Genomic DNA, 27,100 nt, shown 5'->3' with positions numbered 1-27,100 from the left:
AAACAAATGCATTGGGAACACTACACATTCTATTCCGAATCAAAACATGAAGAAAAATATATCAAATTTGTGTTATTCCTCTAAAAATAAATTGAAGAAAAGTGAATATTAGACTGTTCAAAAAAATAGCATTGTTTGTATTCTTCTTTACAAACTCAAACATTCACTATATAAACTGAACAATGTTTGAAGATTTTGCTTTCCTTTGAGTCACTTAGCTAATATTTAGTTGTATAACCGCTGTTTCTGAGAACTGCTGTACATCTGTGTTGCATGGAGTCAACCAACTTCTGGCCCCTGTGAACAGGTATTCCAGCCCAGGATGATTGGACTACATTCCACAGTTCTTCTCTATTTCTTGGTTTTGCCTCAGAAACTGCATTTTTGATGTCACTCCACAAGTTTTCTATTGGATTAAGATCCGGGGATTGGGCCGGCCACTCCATAACGTCAATCTTGTTGGTCTGGATCCAAGATGTTGCACGTTTACTGGTGTGTTTGGGGTCGTTGTCTTGTTGGAACACCCATTTCAAGGGCATTTCCTCTTCAGCATAAGGCGGCATGACCTCTTCAACTATTCTGATGTATTCAAACTGATCCATGATCCCTGGTATGCGATAAATAGGCCCAACACCGTAGTAAGAGAAACATCCCCATATCATGATGCTTGCGCCACCATGCTTCTCTGTCTTCACGGTGTACTGTGGCTTGAATTCAGTGTTTGGGGGTCGTCTGACAAACTGTCTCCGGCCACTAGACCCAAAAAGAACAATATTACTTTCATCAGTCCACAAAATGTCTCTTTAGGCCAGTCAATGTGCTCTTTGGCAAATTGTAACCTCTTCAGCACATGTCTTTTTTTTCAACAGTGGGACTTTGCGGGGGCTTCTTTCAGATAGCTTGGCTTCACATAGGCGTCTTCTATTGTAACCGTATTCACAGGTAACGTTAGACCTTCTTTGATCTTCCTGGAGCTGATTGTTGGCTGATTCCTTGCCATTTTGGCTATTCTTCTATCCATTCGAATTGTAGTTTTTCGCTTTCTTCCATGTCTTTCAGGTTTTGGTTGCCATTTTAAAGCATTTGCGATAATTTTAGCTGAGCAGCCTATCATTTTCTGCACTTCTTTAGATGTTTTCCCCTCTCCAATCAACTTTTTAATCAAAGTACGCTGTTCTTCTTCATAGAGAAATGCACTGTAACCAGCATGTACAACATTTGCTGCCTTCCTTCGTTAAATAAAGACAATAATTGGCACCTGTTTTTCAAAGAATAAATGACCTCACTCATTGAACTCCACACTGCTATTATTTTGAACATGCCCCTTTCAATAAGTGATTGAATTACAGAGAATCAGCAGCATGCATGTCATGACTGTTGGGTTTCTATTACTCTACTACACCTGCTAGTAAATTATTTGCCATGTAGAAATATAATTTCTACCAAAAACAGTGAGTGATTAGGTCAGTGATGTCTGACTGCTATTATTTTGAACACAACTGTATATCATATATAGTATAGACCTGACTCTAAGGTCACTTTCACACTGTCAGTATTTTGCATCAGTATTTGTAAGCCCAAACCACAAGTTGATCCTACAGGGAAAAAGCGTCATGGATAAATTTGGTACTCTTCAGTGTCCTGGTTTTGGTTTACAAATACTGATGCAAAATACTGACCACGTGAAAGTGGCCTTACTGCACCTATTTCTGTTTTAGCAACTTAATTGACTCATGTGGAATTTGATCATGCTAAACTGCTGTCCTCACTAGTTAGGGGCTGTAGAGAGCAGGAAAAATGTATCTTTTGTTGGAGTTTTTATTATCAGGAGTGGTGAGAATATGAACTTTTATTCTGCCTGGTACTGCAAGTGCTAAGGAGGCGGGGCTTTGCTGTGAAGTATTCTCTGCATTGAACTGCTTCACAGCCCCTCTACTCTGCTCTGAGTGCCAGCTATATCATCCAGCCAGGAGACCATTACAAGTGTCACTCAAAGCAGGGGAAGGGGCTGTGAAGCATCTCAATGTAGAGAGCACCTCATAGTGAGGCTGGACCCTTCAGGAGTAGTGCTTAGCAGAAAAAAAGTTCATATTCACGTTACTCCTGAAAATAAAATCTTCACAAAAACTGCTGACAGACTCCCATTTAAGGAGTTAACCCATATAGGACAATTAATTGTCCTACATGGGAGTATCAAATATTTTTAATTGTACAAATATGCAGCAAGTACGGTATGTTTGATTTTATCATGGGCTATTTTTAGATATATCCACATGATATGACTTGTTGATTTATGTTTTATGTATTGCTTCTTTTGTTTTCTCTCACTTTCCTGAATGTGAAGCTGCAAGCTTTGAGCTCCGTGAATATTCCCTGTTCCAGTGCCCTTTCATCTAAATATTCTCGAATCTTACCGCTCAAGTTGTGATTTCTTTATAAAAATAAAAGCTACCAAAGCATTTTTACAAAAGAAAACACTAAAAAAAACAACTGAAATTAATGAGATTTTGTATATTTTCTTCAAGTGTGTGACCTTTTTAGGACCTATTTAGGCATTTAGAACCAGACAACATTTAGGGTGCTTTCACACTTGCGGCAGAGGATTCCGACAGGCAGTTATTTTTTTCAATTTTCTTTTTGATCTGAGCATGCAAAGACCACAATGCCGAATCCGTTTTGCCGGAACACTCTAGGCCGGATCCGGCATTAATGCATGTCAATGGTAAAAAAAATCTGGCATTCAGGCAAGTGTTCCGGAATTTTGGACGGAGATAAAACCGCAGCATGCTGCGGTATTATCTCCGTCCTGAACAGTCTGAACTGAAGACATCCTGATGCATCCTGAACGGATTGCTCTCCATTCAGAATGCATTAGGATAAAACTGATCGGATCTTTTCCATTATTGAGCCCCCAGGACGGAACTCAATGCCGGAAAAGAATAACGCTAGTGTGAAAGTACCCTAAGGCAGTTTTTATCACACGATAGTTTAACTTTTTTGTGTTGGGTTAGCGACATTGCCTCTTTTTTTTCTGTGCAGGTTTCTTTTATAATTATTTTTATAACCTAATTCATGCCCTTTTTTTAAATAGTATCTAAGCTTGTATTTTGAAACAATAGTACATTATTTCAGATTTTAGCAATTTTTTTATAATAATAAAATGTGTATCCTAAATGGATATTATATTAGCTTTTGTCATTATCTACCATACATTTTTATGTGTTATATGTCTAATTTAGGCTAATCAGGTTTCCTTTGCGATACGAAAGTGGTTGATGGGGTAAGGGTTGTTTTTTGTGGGTGGGTTATTTTTCACTTTTATTTTTTTAAGGTCTGTTTAGGGTCCATTCACACGTCCGCAAATGGGTCCGCATCCGTTCTGCAATATCGGGAATGGGTGTGGACCCATTCATTCTCAATAGGGCAGAACGGGATGCGGAGAGCACACTATGTGCTCTCCGCATCCGCATTTCCGGAGCGCGGCTCCGAACTTCCAGGCCATGGCTCCGCAAAAAAATAGAACATGTCCTATTCTCGTCTGCAATTGCAGACAAGATTAGGCAGTTCTATGGGGGGTGCCGGCCGGGAGTATTGTGGATCCGCAATACACCACGGACGTGTGAATGGACATCTTAAAGATCAGAAAAGACCATAGGAGGACTTTATTATTATTATTATTATTATTATTATTATTATTATTATTATTATTATTTTTAATGTTCTAGGAGTTCTCATGGGGCATTTTTTTTTTTAGTTTACTATTTACTGTTCAACAATAAATCTTAAACTTGAAAATACTCCATAAGAACTCATCCTTGATGACAGCACCTCCAAGCTAAATCCCATTCTACTTCTAAAAAAATATTTCCGTTTTGGGTCTAACTGGCAATGTTCGTAAACTGCATGAGTAGTCACTATATGACATGCTCTAACAGTAGCTGTGTCCACACGCACAACTAAAATATGGGTGAGCCACTATAACTAATGGATGGTGCTACAGCAATTCTGCCTACAATGCATGCCTTTTTTTTTTTTTGTCTTTCTTTTATATTTAACTAGCAGAAGGACCCGGGTTCCCACAGGTATATTTCATCTATTTCATTCAATGTCTGTGTGTGTCATTAAAAGATATCGACAGTATCCCCCATAACAGTGACCTCTACAGCACCCGACCCCTTTAACAGTGAACTCCACAGTCCCCCACCCCTTAACACTGACCCCCCCCCCACAGTGCTCCGCCACTTTAAAATGGGACCTCCACAGCAGCCCATCCCCTTAACTTTGACCTTCACAGCAGCCCGCCCCTTGAACAGTGAGTTTCACAGCACCCCACTCCCTTCACAGTGACCTCCTCAGGGGTCCGCCCCCTTAACAGTGACCTCCACAGTTCCCTGCTGCCTTAACAGTGACTTCCACAGCAGTTGCCCCTTTAATAGTGGCCCCTGCCCCCTTAACAGTGGCCTCCACAGTACCCTGCCCTCTTAACAGTGACCTCACAGTACCCTGCTGCCTTAACAGTGACCTCCACAGCAGTTGCCCCTTTAATAGTGGCCCCTGCCCTCTTAATAGTGACCTCCACAGCGTCGGCCCCTTTAACAGTGACCTCCACAGCGGCCTGCCCCCTTAACAGTAACATCCACAATGAACGCCTCTTAAACAGTGACCTCCACAGTGCCTGCCCCTTTCACAGTGACCTCCACAGCCCCTTGCCCCTTTAATGCTAGGGCTACACGATGACATGTGTTGCGCGACATTTTGTCTCAACAATTTTTATAATGATAGGCTATAGTGTCGCACTGCGACATGTGACATGCTGCTGCTGTGACACGACATTTGCAAAAAATCCATCCAAGATGCAACACCATAGACTATCATTATAAAAATTGTTGCATGACTTTGGTGCGACATCAGTGTCGCGCGGCACATGTAGCAGTGTAGTTGTGCCCTATGTGTCTTGTGACTTATTGTCGCGCGGCACATGTTGTCGTGTATCCCTAGCCTAAAGCTGACCTACAGCAGTGAAGAAAAATGGCTGGGTTGTTATGGAAACCTGGGGTAAAACTGTGTGTATGTGGAGACTAAGGGCCTGCAAGCTTCTATTGGCTGATAAGGGACATGTGACCGCGTGTATGGCAGTTGGGATATGAAGACAAAGACTTGCAGGGTTGTATTGGCTAATGCAGGTCATTTTTTGGGAATATCTCAGGAACGGTCCTAGAGAGCTGTGACCCCCACAAGATTTCTTTCCAGGTAGCAAGGAATGTGTATACCAAGTTTCGTTAAAATTGATGGTTGCGTTTTTGAGTGATTGCGAAACATACATACATACATACATACATACGTCCTTTTTTATATATTTCGATTTCTTATTACTATTATGGGATAGAGATTGTGCTACTGGTGTATTCTATACTCTCAATGAGTGCTGCCTATCTGAGCAGTAAAAACAGCTTCTGTCCCCTCTCTAGAGTTCCCAGCAGCATGGCGACCGGAGCGATTGGGCAGCTGGCTACAACCTGCGTTATATATATATATATATATATATATATATATATATATATATATACACACTGCTCAAAAAAATAAAGGGAACACTTAAACAACACAATGTAACTCCAAGTCAATCACACTTCTGTGAAATCAAACTGTCCACTTAGGAAGCAACACTGGGTGACAATCAATTTCACATGCTGTTGTGCAAATGGAATAGACAACAGGTGGAAATTATAGGCAATTAGCAAGACACCCCCAATAAAGGAGTGGTTCTGCAGGTGGTAACCACAGACCACTTCTCAGTTCCTATGCTTCCTGGCTGATGTTTTGGTCACTTTTGAATGCTGGCGGTGCTTTCACTCTAGTGGTAGCATGAGACGGAGTCTACAACCCACACAAGTGGCTCAGGTAGTGCAGTTTATCCAGGATGGCACATCAATGCGAGCTGTGGCAAGAAGGTTTGCTGTGTCTGTCAGCGTAGTGTCCAGAGCATGGAGGCGCTACCAGGAGACAGGCCAGTACATCAGGAGACGTGGAGGAGGCCGTAGGAGGGCAACAACCCAGCAGCAGGACCGCTACCTCCGCCTTTGTGCAAGGAGGAACAGGAGGAGCACTGCCAGAGCCCTGCAAAATGACCTCCAGCAGGCCACAAATGTGCATGTGTCTGCTCAAACGGTCAGAAACAGACTCCATGAGGGTGATATGAGGGCCCGATGTCCAGAGGTGGGGGTTGTGCTTACAGCCCAACACCGTGCAGGACGTTTGGCATTTGCCAGAGAACACCAAGATTGGCAAATTCGCCACTGGCGCCCTGTGCTCTTCACAGATGAAAGCAGGTTCACACTAAGCACATGTGACAGACGTGACAGAGTCTGGAGACGCCGTGGAGAATGTTCTGCCTGCAACATCCTCCAGCATGACCGGTTTGGCATTGGGTCAGTAATGGTGTGGGGTGGCATTTCTTTGGAGGGCCGCACAGCCCTCCATGTGCTCACCAGAGGTAGCCTGACTGCCATTAGGTACCGAGATGAGATCCTCAGACCCCTTGTGAGACCATATGCTGGTGCGGTTGGCCCTGGGTTTCTCCTAATGCAAGACAATGCTAGACCTCATGTGGCTGGAGTGTGTCAGCAGTTCCTGCAAGACAAAGGCATTGATGCTATGGACTTGTCCGCCCGTTCCCCAGACCTGAATCCAATTGAGCACATCTCGGACATCATGTCTCGCTCTATCCACCAACGTCACGTTGCACCACAGACTGTCCAGGAGTTGGCAGATGCTTTACTCCAGGTCTGGGAGGAGATCCCTCAGGAGACCGTCTGCCACCTCATCAGGAGCATGCACAGGCGTTGTAGGGAGGTCATACAGGCACGTGGAGGCCACACACACAGCCTGTAGTGTGTTTTTCCACTTTAATTTTGAGTGTGACTCCAAATCCAGACCTCCATGGGTTGAAAAATTTGATTTACATTTTTTAATTTTTGTGTGATTTTGTTGTCAGCACATTCAACTATGTAAAGAACAAAGTATTTCAGAAGAATATTTAATTAACTCAGATCTAGGATGTGTTATTTTTGTGTTCCCTTTATTTTTTTGAGCAGTGTGTGTATATATATATATGTGTGTGTGTGTATATATATGTATATATATATATATATATATATACACACACACACACACACACACACACACACACACAATGGGAAGTCCTTGACCAGTTAAAAATGCTGAAAAACAATTGTGTGTGAAGGAGACAGTACAGTAAATAATGCTCATGAATAGGGGAGTAACAAATCACTGCCAGATCAGACTACCTATTAAATGGCAGCTTCTTAACCTTATTAAACACAGGTCTGCATAGGAGCTGTATACTCAAAATGGTAGGATGATGACTGTTTGCTATGTTGCTTTTTTGAGCGGATTTGATAAGTTTAAAGACTCCTGTAATAGTGCACATAGCCTTTAACATCTTCAGCTGTATGATATTCCATCCTACTTTATCTGCGGTTTCTGGCTCACGTTAGAACACCTGTGTCTCCCTTCTGGCTGATCTAAAGCCACCCTTTATACCATTGAAGGAAAGGTGGCAGCTAGTTCTTCGATTCTGAGACACACAGCTGCTGGTTTTTGATATCGTTCAAAAAATTCCACTTATATTTAGTTTTGTGCCTCAGTCCTTTAATCGTAATATTTTCTGCAGTTTTAATTTGGGTTTTTGTAATGGAAATAAGTAATGTACCGTAAGAAAAAAAAAAAAAAAAACACTTGTAAATTGTGTAGAATTCAAAACCTAATTGGGCGATGTTTTGTAGTAATGCCTTGTTCCTTACGTTCCTCGAAAACTTTTCCACTATGGCTACAAAACAAAACAAAAAAAACACAAGTTGTAATCTGGCTTTATGGATTTTCATAACTTGTAATTTAAGATCAGTTATTAGGTGTGTTTCTGCATTTTATATATTGTTCCCAGATGCTGCAGTATTAGTTTTTATCACTGCATATTTTATGAAATGTCAGCCTTCTGTTGACTGTTCACGCAGCATTGTTAGTGATCAAAGCCGCAACATAAAGGAGAAGAATCTAAACAGTTGGCTTATCTTTGTCCTTCACCGTGACACAAATAAAATTGCTTTAGCAATAAAAGGCGAGAAATCCTACAACAAAAGCCCCCAGTGCTGGAGTTTTTGGAAAAGGTAAAATTGTTTGTCTCACCGATTGGCTGAAGAGCCACAGTAGTTAAGGCTTGGGAAAAGAGATTATTTTCTTGGCTATTTGCCATCCCATGAATATGAAATGATCAAGAAAGATGGAAGTTTTTGGAGATGGCTGTCATTTGTTCTTTACAGATGCATCTGTTTTCATATATTCTAAAATAGTAGCTTTTCACTGAATACTGTACATAGACTTCAGGATGTAAGCCATATAAAACACTTTTTATTTTTTCATGCACTGCACTGTTTTGATATTTTTAATGTATGACAACTGCCTCCAAGCAAAACTCTTGCAATCTTCCCCTTTCCCCCCAATTGACCTATACCTGCAGCTCACAGTATGACGAATGCCACTTTAACATTGTCAGAATCTTGCATCGGTATTTGTAAGATAAAACCAGGAGCGGATCCTACGGAGAATAACGTATAATGAAAAGACTTGTGCCTCTTTGTGTTTTGGACCCACTCCTTGTTTTTGGCTTATAAATACTGACGCAAAATACTGTCTGCATGAAATACCTTACATAAAATGTTAGCAGTTTGTACAAATACCCAGCTCCCCAGTTTTCAATTATGAACAGAATCACTCCTGCTGGGGAAGCAATCTGAAAATGGAACCCTGCCCTTACCTCTAGCCACCCTGCCACTAGCTTATGGTCATCAGTCTATTAGCTGAGACTGAAGACTGCACGGCTGTAAAACCTGTCATGAACATGGAAGGTGCAGATTCTCCATCCGAGCTCATGCACACGAACGTGTGCCGGCCGTTCCGTGCATTGGGGACCCCAATTTGTTTCCGCAGACAGATGCAGACCCATTCAACTTGAAAATGTTCTATTTATTTGCGGTCCGGAGGCACGGAGAGAAACCCCACCTTCCGGTGCACAAAAGACGGGGGCCTGTATATTGCTGACCCACTGTTTGCGGGACACAATATGGGCCCGGCCAACACACGTACATGTGCATGAGCCCTTATAGTGTTATCATGTGAGCGATGGCAACCTTTGTACAGCACCTCGGAATATGATGGCGCTGTACAAGCAACAGGAAATAAATGATTTATGGAATGCTCAGATTATGGGAGGAAGTTTAAAGGGGTTGTCCAGGACTAACATATATTGATCACCAATCCATAGGATAGGTTATCTATATCAGATGTGTGGGGGTCCAACACCCAGAGCCTGTGCCGATCAGCTGCTAGTGGCAGCCAGGGTTGCAGAAGAACAGAGCTCCATACACTGTGTAGTGGCCGTTTTTGGGTACTGCAGCTCAGTTCCTATTCAATTTTATGGGGTATAAGAATCTTTAAAGAAGATATGGAAAAGAACTCAGGAAGTCCTGACCATTTGACCACATAGGGGCCCAAATATTTCATAGCCCTGCTTGTCAACCACCTTGTCCTGCTAGGACTCTATAGGGGACAGAAGGTTCCTTGTCCTGTACATACATCTCTCCACCCCTCCTGTGATTCTGTATTGGAGCTATGTAACCGTTTTTAGATGGTGTTGCTCTTTAAAGGAATTGTCGTTGGAATGTTATATTTAGTGATTATTTATATTTCTGTGTATTGTGTCGATAGCTGCTTCATATAGCACATAAACATTCTATCACCATCATTAGAAACCTTGCATTAGGCTATTGAAACCTTCTGACATATGTTGTTTTATAATAATGCTCGTATTCCAGCTCATTGCTATCCTGTGTAGGGAAGCGTGCAATGGTTTTGTTAGAAGAAAAAAAAAAAAAAAACTACCATAAAAGTACAGAATTAGGTGCTAAACATTATTATCCGAGCCCTAGACATTGCTTAAAACACTCCCTATGCATCATCCTGGAGATCTGTGCCCTCAAAAGGAATGCAATGTCCATTATTATAGCGGTATTAATTCTTATATATCACAATTGAGCCGCTATGAATCAATCTGCTAGGCTAGCGGAAGAGCACGAGCCCTTTATATGCTCCTAGGAAAGAAATAGTGCGGGAATAAAAATCTTGAATGATTTTGATCAGCTGTTGTATATGCCCAGCACAGCAGTTGGTTCAATCAATTTTATGTTTTGGGATGTTTTTATTAAAACGAGCTGCTGCTTTCTGTAAATCACGGAGAAAGATGTGATCAGAACGTATGGCTTCATTCCTCTACCTATAACTTATTTGTGGTACCCTGTAAAGTTTTTTTTTTTTTACTCTTTTACAGCAAAGGAAAATATATCAAGGTATTGTTTGTGTTTGTTTCTTGTCTTTTTTTGGGGGGATGTCTTTTAGGGGGTGGCAGTTGTTAGCCCATCATTGATTGCGCCTAGACCCTCCGCTGCTCTGCCGCTTTCACACACGAGACTGACAGCAACGCGTGCCATGTTCTCAGCAGCATAGGGGAGAAGGAGGCAGCCCCCCCCCCGTACCGCCGCTGCCACCAATGGACTGATAGGAGGGGAGGGGCTGTGGCCACTGCGCCACCAATGAATATCATTTATGCCTGAATACAAACGCAGGCTGCGGGTGCCGGCCATATCCCATACCCGGCCTCTATGACTGCGTGCTGCGATCCGCCGCTATTAACCTGTCAGGTGCGTTACCTGAGGGGTTAATTGCGGCGGATTGCAGCGCGCAGTCATAGAGGCCGGGTATGGGATATGGCCGGCACCCGCAGCCTGCTTTTGTATTCAGGCATAAACGATTTTCATTGGTGGCGCAGTGCACCCCCCCCCCCCAACCCCAGTATTATAAAGTAGAATCATTGGTGGCGCAGTGCGCCCCCAACCCCCCCCCCCCCCAGTATTATAACTATTATAATCATTGGTGGCAGTGACCACAGGGTCCCCCCCCTCCCCTCCTCATTGGTGGTGCAGTGGCAGCTTCTGATCTGAGCCCCAGCAGTGTAAGCCTGGGGCTCCGATCGGTTACCATGGCAGCCAGGACGCTACTGAAGCCCTGGCTGCCATAGTCGGCTCCCTGCTGCTGTGTGCACAGAGTCCTATTCACCCTGATAGGGGGAATAGGACAAGGGATGAAAAGGCCCCAGGTTCTAGCCCCTAAGGGGGAGGAAATAGTTATTAAATAAAAAGTAAAAAAACAAAACAAACAACAAAATATTAAGTTTAAATCACCCCCTTTCCCAATTTTACATATATAATATCTAAACAATAAATACATATTACATATCGCCACACCCAAAAAAGTGCGAACTATTAAAATATTTAAAAATATCTCCTATGCGGTGAACGCCGTAACAGAAAAATAAAAATAAAAAAAGTGCAATTTGCCATTTTTTGGCACCTTGTCTCGACAAAAATTAGGATCGGACTGTTCTATTATGGTCCAGACGTTACATAAAATGTGGAATGCTTTTTTGGTGTTTTATTTTTTTCACGTAATGTCAAGTATCGCAATACTTTTTTATGGTATCAAAATCGAGTCAAAATTTTGGTATCGTGACAACCCTAGGTAAGACATGTGTGTTTTTTTTTTTTTATTATACTGTAATTATATGCATTTTAAATTTGGCTCCTAAATATTTCAGGTTAGAAGCCAATGGCTCCTTGATATATTTTTTTGTCTGGAGCCCTGCATTAGACCACATTTACAATATCCTGGACATGGCTGTCAGATGAAGATGCAGCAACGTGTGTAGAACTGTCACGTTCACGCCTTGACATCCAGGATAGACATGGTCTGTCCCAATATCCTGCAGCTGCTTTTCTCAGCCTGCTGGAGGATCAGCTTGCATGTCTGCCTGTGTCTAAGGCCTCATGCACACGACCGTTGTTGTGTTCCGTTCCGCAAAATGGGGTTCCGTTGTTCCGTGATCCGTTTATGTTTTTGTTTCAGTGTGTCTTCCTTTATTTTTGGAGGATCACCAGACACGAAGGAAAGTAAAAAAAAAGTCTAAGTCAAGTTTGCCATGCAAATGATAGGAAAAAAACTGACGTGGACGCGGATGACAATCTTGTGTGCATCTGCGTTTTTTCACGGTCCCATTGACTTGAATGGGTCCGCGAACCGTTTTCTGTGAAAAAAATAGGACAGGTTATATTTTTTTGACTGACGTGGATGAAAAACGGTGCATTAGCAGAGTTTTCAACGGACCCATTGAAAGTCAATGGGTCCGCAGAAAATCACGAAAAACAGAACAACGGACACGGAATAAAACAACGGTCGTGTGCATGAGGCCTAACCCTGTGTAAGCTCTAATAAAGCAATAATTGAATTTTCTGATTCATGAACTATTATTGGGCACTTTCATGCCCACTCTCTGACCCCCCACTACTTCTGAGTGTCACACTCCTTAGCGTTGATGTCCCACACTCCTCTGCCACTCTTTGCATGCTCATCATGGCTCCTACGCTCTAGGCCAGGATCCAGGGTTTGGCCACTTCCTCGCTACCGTATCTCTCTTGCTGGGTCCTCTACTGCTCCCTTACGTGTACACTTATTCCTGCCAATGGCCAGCTGCCCGGTATACTGCAGTTTTGCTATGTGACCTCTCTTCTAGGCAATTTGCAGATATGTGGCTTTTCTCATAAGTAAAACACAGCAGAGCATAGCAAGGAGTGCATCAGCAAAAAGACCATCATTAGTTCTCTCTTAGATAATGGACAGCCGTCTGTGTGCCTAAGGCTACTTTCACACTTGCGGCTGAGAGATCCGTCAAGCAGTTCCGTCTCCGGAACTGCCTGCCGGATCAGGCAAAATGTATGCTAACTGATGGCATTAGTAAGACTGATCAGGATCTTGATCAGTCTTAAAAATGCCTGATCAGTCGAAAAAATGCATTGAAATGCCGGATCCGTCTTTCCGGTGTCATCCGGCAAAAACGGATCCGGCATTTATTTTTTCACCTTTTTTTTTGTCTGCGCATGCGCATACTGGAAGGACGGATCCGGCATTCCGGTATTCTGAATGCCGGATCCGGCACTAATACATTCCTATGGGAAAAAATGCTGGATCCGGCATTCAGGCAAGTCTTCAGTTTTTTTAGCCGGAGATAAAACCGTAGCATGCTACGGTTTTCTCTTTTGCCTGATCAGTCAAAACGACTGAACTGAAGACATCCTGATGCAAACTGAACGGATTACTCTCCATTCAGAATGCATGGGGATAAAACTGATCAGTTCTTTTCCGGTATAGAGCCCCTGTGACTCAACTCTATGCCGGAAAAGAAAAACGCAAGTGTGAAAGTACCCTTAGGGCTCTTTCACACCTGCGTTCTTGTCTTCCGGCATAGAGTTCCGTCGTCGGGGCTCTATGCCGGAAGAATCCTGATCAGGATTATCCTAATGCATTCTGAATGGAGAGTAATCCGTTCAGGATGCATCAGGATGTCTTCAGTTCCGGTACGGAACGTTTGTTGGCCGGAGAAAATACCGCAGCATGCTGCGCTTTTTGCTCCGGCCAAAAATCCGGAACACTTGCCGCAAGGCCGGATCCGGAATTAATGCCCATTGGAAGGCATTGATCCGGATCCGGCCTTAAGCTAAACGTCGTTTCGGCGCATTGCCGGAGCCGACATTTAGCTTTTTCAGAGTGGTTACCATGGCTGCCGGGACGCTAAAGTCCTGACAGCCATGGTAAGTGTAGCGGGGAGCGGGGGAGCAGTGTACTTACCGTCCGTGCGGCTCCCCGGGCGCTCCAGAGTGACGTCAGGGCGCCCCAAGCGCATGGATCACGTGATCCATGTGATCACGTCATCCATGCGCATGGGGCGCTCTGACGTCATTCTGGAGCGCCCCGGGAGCCGCACGGACTGTAAGTATACCGCTCCCCCGCTCCCCGCTCCTACTATGGCAACCAGGACCTTAATAGCGTCCTGGGTGCCATAGTAACACTGAAAGCATTTGGAAGACGGTTCCGTCTTCAAATGCTTTCAGTACACTTGCGTTTTTCCGGATCCGGCAGGCACCTCCGGCAACGGAAGTGCATGCCGGATCCCAACAACGCAAGTGTGAAAGAGGCCTAAGTCTTTCAGATTTGGGCATCTAGGAATGTACTAAAAGGAGGTAAGCTTTCCCCCCACTTAAAGGCTATGTACACCTTTGGGGGCAATTTTTTTTATTATTGCATTATACTTATTTTGAGCTAAAAATCTTTTTTTCAATTGGTCTTTATTAAAAATATGAAATCCTTTTTGTGTACATAGCTGAGATGCTGTAGTAGCAGCCTGAAGGACTCCTTATCTCTGCTCTCTGACATTATAAACACTCATTAAAGCTCAGTTCTTATCTTACTGATAAGAATGTGGCTTAATGTGTTTATAATCTCTCAGTAGTTTAAGGATAAGGGTAATTAGATGACAGCACAAAGTGAAAGTGAAAGTAAGTACCAGTATCACAGTTAGATAAACTGTTAACTCTTTGTGACTGAACAGCTAAATATTTTTAATAAAGGCCAATTGAAAATATGATTTTTAGCCAAAAATAAGTTAAATGCAATCATAAAAAAATTACTTCAAAGGTGTACATAGCCTTTCACAGCCCTCTGAACTTGGTATTGGTACTGTGACATAAAAGCTTATCTGCAAGAAAGTAAATGACAAGAGTCTATGAGATATCATGTGAGTCCTCTTGGTTTAGTCAGAGTTAATGAGAGCTGTTCTAGCTGTTCCCTGATTGGTATTTTTAGGCCCCATAAAATTTTCAACTGGGCTTCCTCTACTAATAAGCGGTCCATCTTAAAGAAGTTCTGATTAAAAGGACTCTTTCAATAAAATCACCTGCATGTGAATATTTTATGTATAATTTTTTTAATTAGAAAATGGTGGATTGTTTTTGGGATTCATCATACTACGGACGAAACTAAAAAAAAAAACGGTCAAAAATTCTAAAAAATAGCTTAGCTTGAGTGGCATAACCTCTGCGGCCAGGCCGGATTTCCTATAGTTCACCCCAGAAACTGGCATAAGTTAGGGTACTTTCACACTAGCGTTTTTATTTTCCGGCATTGAGTTCCGTCCTAGGGGCTCTATACCGGAAAGGAACTGATCAGTTTTATCCTAATGCATTCTGAATGGAGAGCAATCCGTTCAGGATGCATCAGGATGTCTTCAGTTCAGTCTTTTTGACTGATTAGGATGGAGATAATACCGCAGCATGCTGCGGTTTTATCTCCGGACAAAAGACTGAACACTTGCCTGAATGCCGGCATTTTTTTTCCATAGGAATGTATTAGTGCCGGATGCGGCATTCAAAATACCACAATGCTGGATCCGCCCTTGTGGTCTGCGCATGCGCAGACCGGTAAAAATGTGAAAAAAATATATAATGGCTCCGTCTACAAATGCTTTCCGTTTGCATGCAGATTGCCGGATCCGGCAGGCAGTCCCGGCGATGGAACTGCTTGCTGGATCACTCTGCCGAGTGTGAAAGTAGCCTAATAAATTAGTTGCATCTCACGCCATTGCACATAGGAATCGCAGGTAAGCTGATAAATGGCCTAGCTGGCAACTTCTTCTTCATATAGTTTTAAATGGTCATTTCATAGACTGGATTACCAGTATATCCAGTCTGACAATATAGCCAGGGTTATTACACAGATAAAAAAAAAATCCTCTTTAGTCTCATGTATTGTCATTTCTGGTAATCCTAGTTCCTCTATTGATTTTTCTGTACTTCTCGCAGTTCTCCTATATATGCAGCTTGTATGCTTAGTTCATTTGATTGTTAATATCTGAATTCTCTAACTAGCCATTGGTTCCATGGTGGGAAGTTCCAATTTCCAACCATTGGTTGGCACAGTTCTTGGACATGTTTTTTTTTTTTAAATATAACTAGCTAATTGCCAGAAAAAATAATTTGCAAGAATATACAAAATTATATTTAAAATAATTTTAACCACTCCATATATAGTCAGTGGAAGTAGGGTCTTTAAACGTGCCGCCCACCCAGGAGCTGAGCGATCACCATAGCCACCAGGTTTCTGCTGTTTTACAAAGCAGACATCTGGAGTCAATGTCTGCAATTGGCAATAATGGCAAGCGCAGACTTTTAACCCCTCAGATGCCATGGTTAATTGTGACCACTGCATCCGAGAGTCCTTTTCCCTGGAGCACAACGCTAGCCTTGAGCCTTCTAAAGGCTCCGTGGCTATCTACAGCGATAAGGAACATAGCAAATCTCCCATAGACTGCAGTAGTGATTCATTGCAGTGTATGGGAGAGGGGATCTGATGATCGCATGTTCAAGTCCCACAGGAGGACTTTAGAAAAAAGAAGTAAATTTTTTTTTACAAATAAAAAATACATTTCAAATTAAAATCAGCCCCTGTCCCCAGTTCAAAAATACAAATACATAAACAATAAAAAAATTAAGATCATAATGCCCGAACTATTAAAATTTTGAAGAAGCCCCAAATACCATTTTGTTTTTACCTTTTTCAGCCAATTAAATGTAATAAAAGCCAGTCAAGTTTTATTAAGTCTATTTACTCAAAATTCTGTCAATGAAAGCTGCAGGTCATTCTACAGAACGTGCTCTTATACACTCATGCAAACAGATGAAAAAATGAGGCAAAAATGCAGATTAATGAATATTGAGAGCTGTGTGGGGTTAGGCTAGGTCTACACGACAACATTTGTCGCACTAATGTCGCGCGACAATTTTTATAATGACAGTCTATGGTGTCGCACTGCAACATGCTGCGACGCAAATGTCGCAGAAAATCCATTCAAGATGGATTTTTCTGTGACTGTTGCATCGCAGTCGCAGCATGTTGCTTGTTGCAGTGCGACACCATAGACTGCCATTATAAAAATTGTTGCGCGACATTGGTGCAACAAAATGTTGCGCTACAAATGTTGCAGTGTAGTTGTGCCCTATCCGACAAATGTCGTCGTGTAGACCTAGCCTTATAACTGCTAGCTGACACTGCCCACGCCCCCTCCTGTCCTGATCTCACCATGCTCCCTCCTGTCCTGCTCTCACCACACCCCCTCCTGTCCTGCTCTCACCACGCTCCCTCCAGTCCTGCTCTCTGTCCTGCTCTCACCACGCCCCCTCCTGTCCTGCTCTCACCACGCCCCCTCCTGTCCTGCTCTCACCACGCTCCCTCCTGTCCTGCTCTCACCACGCCCCCTCCTGTCCTGATCTCACCACGCCCCCTCCTGTCCTGATCTCACCACGCCCCCTCCTGTCCTGCTCTCACCACGCCCCCTCCTGTCCTGCTCTCACCACGCTCCCTCCTGTCCTGCTCTCACCACGCCCCCTCCTGTCCTGCTCTCACCACGCCCCCTCCTGTCCTGATCTCACCACGCCCCCTCCTGTCCTGATCTCACCACGCCCCCTCCTGTCCTGCTCTCACCACTCCCATCCTGTCCTGCTGTCACCACGCCCCCTCCTGTCCTGCTCTCACCACGCCCCCTCCTGTCCTGCTCTCACCACGCCCCCTCCTGTCCTGATCTCACCACACCCCCTCCTGTCCTAATCTCACCACGCCCCCTCCTGTCCTAATCTCACCACGCCCCCTCCTGTCCTAATCTCACCACGCCCCCTCCTGTCCTGCTCTCACCATGCCCCCTCCTGTCCTGCTCTCACCACGCCCCCTCCTGTCCTTCTCTTACCACGCCCCCTCCTGTCCTGCTCTCACCACGCCCCCTCCTGTCCTGCTCTCACCACGCCCCCTCCTGTCCTGCTCTCACCACTCCCATCCTGTCCTGCTCTCACCACGCCCCCTCCTGTCCTTCTCTCACCACGCCCCCTCCTGTCCTGATCTCACCACATCCCCTCCAGTCCTGATCTCACCACACCCCCTCCAGTCCTGATCTCACCAAGCCCCCTCCTGATCTCACCACGCCCCCTCCTGTCCTGCTCTCACCACTCCCCCTCCTGTCCTGCTCTCACCACTCCCCCTCCTGTCCTGCTCTCACCACGCCCCCTCCTGTCCTGCTCTCACCACGCCCCCTCCTGTTCTGCTCTCACCACGCCCCCTCCTGTTCTGCTCTCACCACGCCCCCTCCTGTCCTACTCTCACCACGCCCCCTCCTGTCCTGATCTCACCACGCCCCCTCCTGTCCTGCTCTCACCACGCCCCCTTTTGTCCTGCTCTCACCACGCCCCCTCCTGTCCTGATCTCACCACACCCCCTCCTGTCCTAATCTCACCACGCCCCCTCCTGTCCTAATCTCACCACGCCCCCTCCTGTCCTGCTCTCACCACGCCCCCTTCTGTCCTGCTCTCACCACGCCCCCTCCTGTCCTTCTCTCACAGGCTGTGAGTCACAGCTGCCTGTTTGTCCATCCCTGCAGGTGCCATGGAGGAGCTACCTTGTCCACGCCTGAAAGAGTGTGCTGCTCCCTGGGTCCTAAAGCACCCTGCTTGTATCAGAGGTGCTTTCCTTCTGTGACTGGCACTCCTGGCTGTGCAGAGCTGGCAGGGCTTAGCAGGGACACTTGTTAAAAGCTGAAGTAAAGAAACTTTTGCAGGAGGAAGGGAGACTAAGGGGAAGCTGTGATGGCTGATCTGATTGTAAGCTCTGCCCCCTCTGTTTCCCCTGTACTGATAGGATCCTGCCAACATGTAAGGATGTAGCAGAGCCAGGGCAGCGCTGTGGACCACAAACTGTGAGCAATCCCAATGTCTGTCCTGTTTATGGCCCCTCTATCACAGACATGATATTACAGCCAGACCAACAGTTCAGTAGCTTTACCCCCTGTGAGCTGTCATTATGGCTGAGGTCAGGGATATCAGCAGCAGTCACTGGTCTCACCATCTATAAACTTGTGCCCTCTCCTTCCTGCACACTGTATATGGTGATTTGTGACCCCCACCACTGCATATAAAGATCTGTGACCCCCTGTACACTGTATACAGTGATCCGTGTTAACAGTAGCCCACGAGTGCCGCCAGAAGTCCGCTCCGGACCCATTCATTTAAATGGGGACAAGTCAAAGATGCGGCCGCGGCACGGCAAACATGCTGTGAGGCGGATGGACAGAAAATGCAGCGTGCTGGGCATCAGTGAATGTGAATGGGGTCGGAGCGGACTTCCGACGACACTCGATGGCTAGCGTTAGAACGGATCCGGCAGGGGAACAGCCTGCCAGACCTGCTAACGCTAGTGTGAAAGTAGCCTTAGTCGTGTGATGATAGACAGGATGCTGCTCTCTATGTGAGCAGATCAATTTGTACAAATGTATACATCAGAGCTCTTGTGCAACAAAGATCTGCCCCCCCCCCCGCTCAACAGCCCCCTCCTATGGCCATCCATGCACCTAAACAGAAATCTATGCCGCTCAGAGCTGCTGTGGATTTCTGGCTTCATTTGAGTCAGAAAACTGGAGAAAATTTACATAAATTTGTTAGGGCAACTGTTCACGCCCCCTCCCTGCCATTGCCACGCCCTCTTTTTTTTTTAAAGGCACAGTTAAAAAGTCGCAAACACATAGTTTGCAACTTTTTAACGCCCCTTTTCAGAAACAAGGGAAATGATAAATCTCCCCCTCTATTCATTCCGTTCATAGCTTTAGTCCAATGGTGCAGCTAGAAATGAGTGGGCCCCACAGCAAGTTTATGAACAGGCCCCCCCCAGTAACATCTGTATGATACATTAGTGTCACGGGGTTCCGAAGGTGGACTCGGTCCCCCATTGCCCGCAGAACTGTTGCTTAGCTTTTGGAATGAGGTTCTGTGTTTGACCTCATTCCCAGGGCGGCTTTACTAGCTGGGTGGCTCCCTGCTCCTAGTCTGCCTTGAGCGCCGAGCTGATCACTCGGTGCTCGACTGGTTGGTCTGTCGGTCATGTGACGCTGGCCACGTCACATGACCCTCACTCCCCACTATAAATACAGGCAGCCTGCTGGCTACAGGTTGCCTGTTAATTTCTAGGTTCCTGGCTATTTGTTGGACTACTGAATATTTACCTGATCCTGTTCCCTGACGATCCTCTGCCTGCTCCTCCTGTACTGCGCATACATCCTGGTATTGTGACCTCGGCTCCCACCTGACTACTCTCTTTGGACTCCTCTTGTACTTCGCTACTCTCCTGGTATTTGACCCCGGCTTCTCCTGACCATTCTTTGCTTAATCCGTTGTACTGCGTAGCTCTCTTGGTTCTGACCCGGTCCGTTCATGTTCCGTATTTTGTCTTGTCTGTCTTCCCTGCACATATCCTAAGTTAGGGACTGCCGTCCAGTTGTCCCCTGTCATCAGGACTCGTGAGGCAAGTAGGCAGGGCCAGGGGTGAGGGTGGAGCGCAGTGGTCACTACCCTTCCCCCTGTGTGTGTGTGGACGTGACCGTTACAATTAGCATCATATTCCTGTGTGCTGCTGGGACTGGGGCCTACTTCCTATTGCTATGTCTGTACAGCAGTTATTCATATAATCTGAGGGGCTCTTGTCTCTATGGAAACACAGGTCGGCGGGGATGTCATGAGACTGCTCCTCTGAACATGCTTGCTGCAGTGCATGCTGGGATTTTTACTTTCACTTTACAGCTGCTCCTCCCACACAGCCGGTCTGAGGAAGCTCCTCCAGGGAGGTGCGTCATGGTGAACAGGTCAGAAAACTGATCTATAGCCAGTACATGTCACATGATAGACATACTTCATGGTTTTGGCTATTGTCTGGGGCACTTTGGATTTTTGATACTTTGGGTGGCCAACCCCTTTAAGGCAGGAGAAAAAGCCATCAGCCAAATCAGCGTTCAGTCCACAGCTACTGCAAATATATGGGCAACCTTAGGCTGGCTACGCTTGTCAAGAGACAAAAGATTAGATAAAGACAATTCTCTGAAGAAATGGCATCTAGGCTAGGACAAGCTTAGGTAGGGAGATTGCCTTAGCACATGCTGTACGGTGGAGCATGTCAATCATTTTTCGGATGGTTTTGTATGGAATATGACATCTATAACCTCTGATAAACATATGAGGGTACAGTAGAGGCCTCATGTACCTCTATGGCAGCCCTATAACTGTTCCATACTACCGAGCTATGATATGGCCGCGGCATGGGATGCTCCTGTATATGGCGTATAGTGAAACCTCTCCAAAAGACCACCTCCTTACTTAGACTAGATTGTCTATGAAATATTTCATACATACAGGCTGAATTCGTTGAGAGGCCCAGCCTTTTAGAAGATGACTTGGGCTACTTTCACACCTCCGGTTTGCATTCCAGCAGGCTTTTTCGGCAGAGAACAGCCTGCCGGAATTCTCCGGATCCAGAGGTGCCGGATGCGGACCACTAGGTATAACGGGGCCTAGCAGGCATCCGTACACATTCCAGCAGACAAGCGGAGACCCGGCCGGACACAAACCGCAGCATGCAGCCGCAACAGCAGAGGTGAAAGTAGCCTTATCAATGCAATTTGTGGGTGGTCTTCTCAAGGAGGTTTCACTGTACATGTTTGTGTCCACCTACTGCAGCGGTGGTAAAAATGATGAGTGAGGGAGAGAGTTCTAATTCTTAAAATATTTGTGTTGTTTTTCTTATTGCAGTTGCCTTGGGGCTGTTGTGTCAAGAGGTTATAGTGAACCGTTCACCAGGCGGGACCTGTAAAGCAAGGTATTGTGTATAGCACTAAGTTGCACTTATTTCGAACACTAAACACCAACCTAATCTTCATTTTCTTCTAACTAGCACACCGACCATGGGGATGGTCTAAGATGCAGTCAGCTATAAGCTCCTGTCCTTCATGCAGCCCTTTAAAGCAGTTGTCCGGGATTTGGACACTTATGACCTATCCTCAGGATAGGTCATCAGTATATGATTGTGAAGGTCCGACTCCTGGGCACACAGTTTCAGACCACGGCACTCATTCCTAGGCCAGTGACATAGCCATTCAAGTAAATGGGCCTCACAATACCAAGCACACCCACTATACAATGTACGGTGCTGTGCTTGGGAAGTTGTGAGGAGGCTACAGGGCTGATTAAAATGCTGCACCCTCTTCAAACAGCTGATCATCAGGGTGCCGGGTGTTCTAACCCCACCAGTCAGATATTGATGATCTATCCTGAGGATAGGCCATGAATATCAAAATCCTGGTCAACCCCTTAAAAGGGAACCTGTCAATTGCTTTTGTGCTGCTAAACCACCAGCACGCTATTATGTAACTGGTATAGCTTTCTACCGATGGGTCTGTGAAACTTCTTCTAGGTAATCCCTTAACGGCCCGGTTTCCCATGAGGATAGTTAGAAAGCTAACTCCAGCTGCATAACATAATGCTGGTGGTCTAGCAGCCCAAAAGCAAGTAAAAGGGACGCAGCAGGGTGGTTGTATGTCTGTAACCAGATTAGAGGTGGCACCGCTTGAGGAAGGTGGCTGATGTGCCGTCCCTTTCTATGACCAGCTTTATAGCAATGTATGAATCCATCCACTCTATACAGTAGACTGGGACTGAGTTGCTTCCTCTTGTACACCCTACGGGTCACCGGGGATTGCATGGCATTGATTCCTATTGTAAATTGGAGATTAGAGAGTATTGTATTCCTGGATTGGTACTAAAGCATTGACATTGTTTTTTAATCTGATAACGTATGGCTTTAAATTCATGTTCCTTCCGTTGCAGGCGACAAATCTAAAGCAGCATTTCTTGGATTTATGAGGATAAATCCTGTTTGGCAATCTTGTAGATCCTCTAGAGAATAGTTAAACAGTGATTAATCATTGTTTCTCCACTGAGTGTGCAGAAAAGAATGGGGAAGCCGCATTTCACACCTCTGAAGCAATTAATCCCCATGATCTTAGCCAGGCTTGTCTTGTAGATAAGTCAGGATAGAAAACTGTACCTAATTTATCAATGTATGCATGCCATAAAGTATAAAACACACTATTTATTTTATATCATTTATAGTCAAATGTAAAAAAAAGTGACTTTTTCCGCATCCAAGAGTGTTTTTTTTACATTACCTTCATATAAACTAAGTACCAGAGATTACAATGGGATTGCTGTTTATTGTGCACATCTGGTGCAGTCACTATGCATTTTCTCATTCACTTGCTGGCATTTTTAGTGATTGTGGCATAAATCATTTTGCTAATCAGAAACATAAGTGACGGGAAGTCATCTCCTTTTTTTGAACAATGGGAAAAAACATATGGCTTCTTAGACAGGACTTGGCTGTTATGCTATTTATGTGGCATTGCATTCTGTATTTAGAATTTCATATTAATTGCAATGGTTTGATTGAAGGCAGGCAGTGCCCAAGGTTTATGTTCAAAGTATTTGTTTTATGCCTTGTATATGGCACACTTTGAGCTTAACTTTTATGGTCCACCTGCTTGCAAAAATAAAGTTGTATCATATTATGTTATCAGATTCATGAGCAGACTACTTTAAGTAGCTCGGCTACAAAGGCGGTGTGTCATAACTGGCAGTTTTGGATCAACGTGGGCGTAGAATAAGCCTGAATCTGGAGAAATATATTGCGTTTTATATTGGTTATATGCTTGTGACTTCGGAAGTATCAGTCCTAGCGCTGTAGTTGCTAAAGTGTGATTCCGCTAGTTTAAATTGTATATTAGAGAATGGCATAAATAGCAATTCCCCAACATAATGTTTTTGTGTGACCTCCTTCTAGAAGCTGGTTGTCAGTGGCTTGTTGTCATTGTCAGGAGCATTTTGCTATATTGTAGACTACTAAAAAAAACATCTTGTATAGCTGCCATTTGCACCAGTAGACCAGTTTGGGGAATTTGGAAATTCCTCATCGCCCTGTAGGTGAAGGAAATGTTTCTGATAATTATTGGGAGTTGCTATTTCCAATACGATTTATGTACCGTATTTTTCGCCCTATAAGACTCACCGGCCCATAAGACGCACCTAGGTTTTAGAGGAGGACAATAAGAATTTTTTTTTTTTTAATTAGACCTCAGGTCAGACCACCAATCATACCTCCAATGTTAATCACACCTCAGCTGACAGCCCCAATCAGACCCCCAATGTTAATAAGACCCAATTAAGACCTCAGATAGACCCCTAATCAGACCTCAATGTGAATGACCCCCAATCATACCTCAGATTAGACCCCCGCATTCAGACCTCAGATCAGCCCCCATGCTCTCATCAGCTTCCATATGCCTCTTATCAACCCCCGTATGCCTCTCATGATCATCCCCCATGCCTCTTATCATAAGGGAAGCGCTCATTAGTATTTTCCCCATAAGACGCTGGGACATTTTTTCCCCACTTTGGAGGAAAAAAAAGTGTCTTATGGGGTTAAAAATAAAGTACATGTATGCAAGTTCCTTATTGTATTTTCTACATTTAGGACTATGTAAAAAATAGAGGTTATGTTCTTGTTATCTGAGAAAAACTTTCTATCTGTGCACAATTATCTTGTTGATATAAATGGGCAAATAATAACCATGGGTCATCATACATCTAAGGCCCTTTGCAGACCAGCGTTCCTCCCGCAGCGAGTCCACAACGCAGCTCCCGGAAACACTACTGAAACAAAAAACTGAAAAACTGATCCGTTTAAAACGGACCGCAAAACACTAAAAAAGCCATACGGTCGTGTGCAAGAGGCCTAAATATGATAAGGCATGGCATGAAATTGCATTTTATGTTTAATACAATTCTGGGAAAAAATACACTCTAAGAAAAAAGTAAGAAGTTATTGGAATAGAATGAAGCATTCTATGTGTGAATGTAATGATGATATATGGAAGTGATTACAATAAGGTTATTGGGGAAAACTACAATAAAAAGGACCTTGTTGTTCTACTTCTAGCCTGGATACAAGATGAGATAGAGTTGGAAATGGAGGGCATACAGGTTCTGTATGGTATCCTGCGTCACATTTGCCCACAAATGATGCAGTGAAGCCTGTACATCCTGCACACTTGTAGGTTGCTGAAGTTGGTCCCGGTGTGATGCCATAAATGTTCAATTAGCCATAAATCTGGTGACCTGGCAGGCCAAGGAAGTGTTGCAATCTGGTGTAGACATTCCTGGGAAACCCTTGATGTGTGTGTCCTGATGAAATATGCCAGGTGGAAGCCCTGCCATGAGAGGAGACGCGTGTAGCGGAGGATTTCCTGAACATATCGCTGAGATGTTAGTGTCCCTCGTATCAATAGTAGCGGTGACCGACAGTTGTATGCCATGGCTCCGCAGATCATCGTAACAGCAGATGGTGCAGTGTGTTGCTCCACAGCTCAGGCAGGATTGAAGCGCTCAACATACTTGAACTCAACCGCCATCGGATCCCATACAGAACCCGGATTTGTCACTAAAGGCGATACAGTAGCTGTCCAGGTTTCTCAATCACGACAACAGTCTAAACGAAGGTGACAGTGGTTGGCTATCAATAGCCAACCACCGAGCAGAGGTCACAATAACACCTGTACAAGCATCATAAACACTTGTTCAGGCCATTTTACTCCCTGGAAAAAGTCTATAGCGTACCAATACGCCTTAGGTTACTTTCACACTAGCATTTTGGCTTTCAGTTTGTGAGATCCGTCAAGCGGTTCAAAACTGATCAGTTTTGCCCTAATGCATTCTGAATGGAAAAGGATCCGCTCTGAATGTATCAGTTTGCCTCCGTTCAGTCACCATTCCGCTCTGGAGGTGGGCACCAAAACGCTGCCTGCATGGGATGTGGAGCGAGACGTCCTGACACACAATGTAAGTCAATGGGGACGGATCTGTTTTCTCTGACACAATAGAAAACGGATCCGTCCCCCATTGACTTTCAATGGAGTTCATGACTGATTCATCTTGGCTATAGAAGACATAATACAACCGGATACAACGGATGCATGCGGTTGTATTATTGTAATGGAAGCGTTTTTGCAGATCCATGACAGATCCGCAAAAAACGCTAGTGTGAAAGTAGCCTTAGACTTTTTCCCCACATTCATCAGTGCAGTGAGCGCTGTGAACGGCGCGGGCAGCGCAGCGATGCTGCCTGTGCCTGAAATAACCAATAACAAAGCTCCTTACAGCAAGGAGCTTTATTATTGGTTGGTATAGGCGCATGGCGGAGCAATACAGGTCCTGCAGCAGGGGAAGCCTGCGGGAGCTTGAAAGAGGAGGGGCCGGCTCCCGGGGTGGCTGTTGTAAGGAGGACCTTGGGAAACATGACAAGGCCTCTGGAGAGGTAAGGAGCAGCGGACTCATGTGGCTGGTCCCTGGTAACCCTGCTCCCCCTTCTTCCTGTCACCCCACTAGTGACCCTACTCCCCCTCCTCCTGTCACCCCACTAGTGACCCTGCTCCCCCCTTCTCCTGTCACCCCACTAGTGACCCTGCTCCCCCCTTCTCCTGTCACCCCACTAGTGATCCTGCTCCCCCTCCTCCTGTCACCCCACTAGTGACCCTGCTTCCCCCTCCTCCTGTCAGCCCACTAGTGACCCTGCTCCCCCTTCCTCCTGTCAGCCCACTAGTGACCCTGCTCCCCCCTCCTTCTGTTACCTCACTAGTGACCCTGCTCTCCCCTCCTCCTGTCACCCCACTAGTGACCCTACTCCCCCTCCTCCTGTCAGCCCACTAGTGACCCTGCTCCCCCCTCCTCCTGTCAGCCCACTAGTGACCCTGCTCCCCTCTCCTCCTGTCACCTCACTAGTGTCCCTGCTTCCCCCTCCTCCTGTCACCCCACTAGTGACCCTGCTTCCCTCTCCTCCTGTCACCCCACTAGTGTCCCTGCTCCCCCCTCCTCCTGTCACCCCACTAGTGATCCTGCTCCCCCCTCCTCCTGTCACCCCACTAGTGACCCTGCTCCCCCCTCCTCCTGTCACCCCACTAGTGACCCTGCTCCCCCCTCCTCCTGTCAGCCCACTAGTGTCCCTGCTCCCCTCTCCTCCTGTCACCTCACTAGTGTCCCTGCTTCCCCCTCCTCCTGTCACCCCACTAGTGACCCTGCTTCCCTCTCCTCCTGTCACCCCACTAGTGTCCCTGCTCCCTCCTGCTCCTGTCACCCCACTAGTGACCATGCTCCCCCCTCCTCCTGTCACCCCA

At 45.3% G+C, this 27,100-nt stretch overlaps 1 protein-coding gene across 1 annotated transcript in view; it reads left to right on the top strand.

Annotated features, from left to right (window-relative positions):
* TBC1D5 (TBC1 domain family member 5) overlaps positions 1-27,100 on the top strand; it is a 651,704-nt gene that overhangs the window by 108,766 nt on the left and 515,838 nt on the right. Inside the window, exon 3 of the mRNA XM_040432915.1 lies at positions 21,630-21,696. The gene's annotated coding sequence lies outside the window, so the exon portion shown is untranslated. The remainder of the gene's footprint in view (positions 1-21,629; positions 21,697-27,100) is intronic.

The sequence above is a fragment of the Bufo bufo genome, chromosome 5, assembly GCF_905171765.1.
Source record: "Bufo bufo chromosome 5, aBufBuf1.1, whole genome shotgun sequence".
NCBI classification, from domain to species: Eukaryota; Metazoa; Chordata; class Amphibia; order Anura; family Bufonidae; genus Bufo; species Bufo bufo.
Note: the sequence above shows the minus strand (reverse complement) of the source record. Positions and strands in the feature narration are given on the sequence as shown.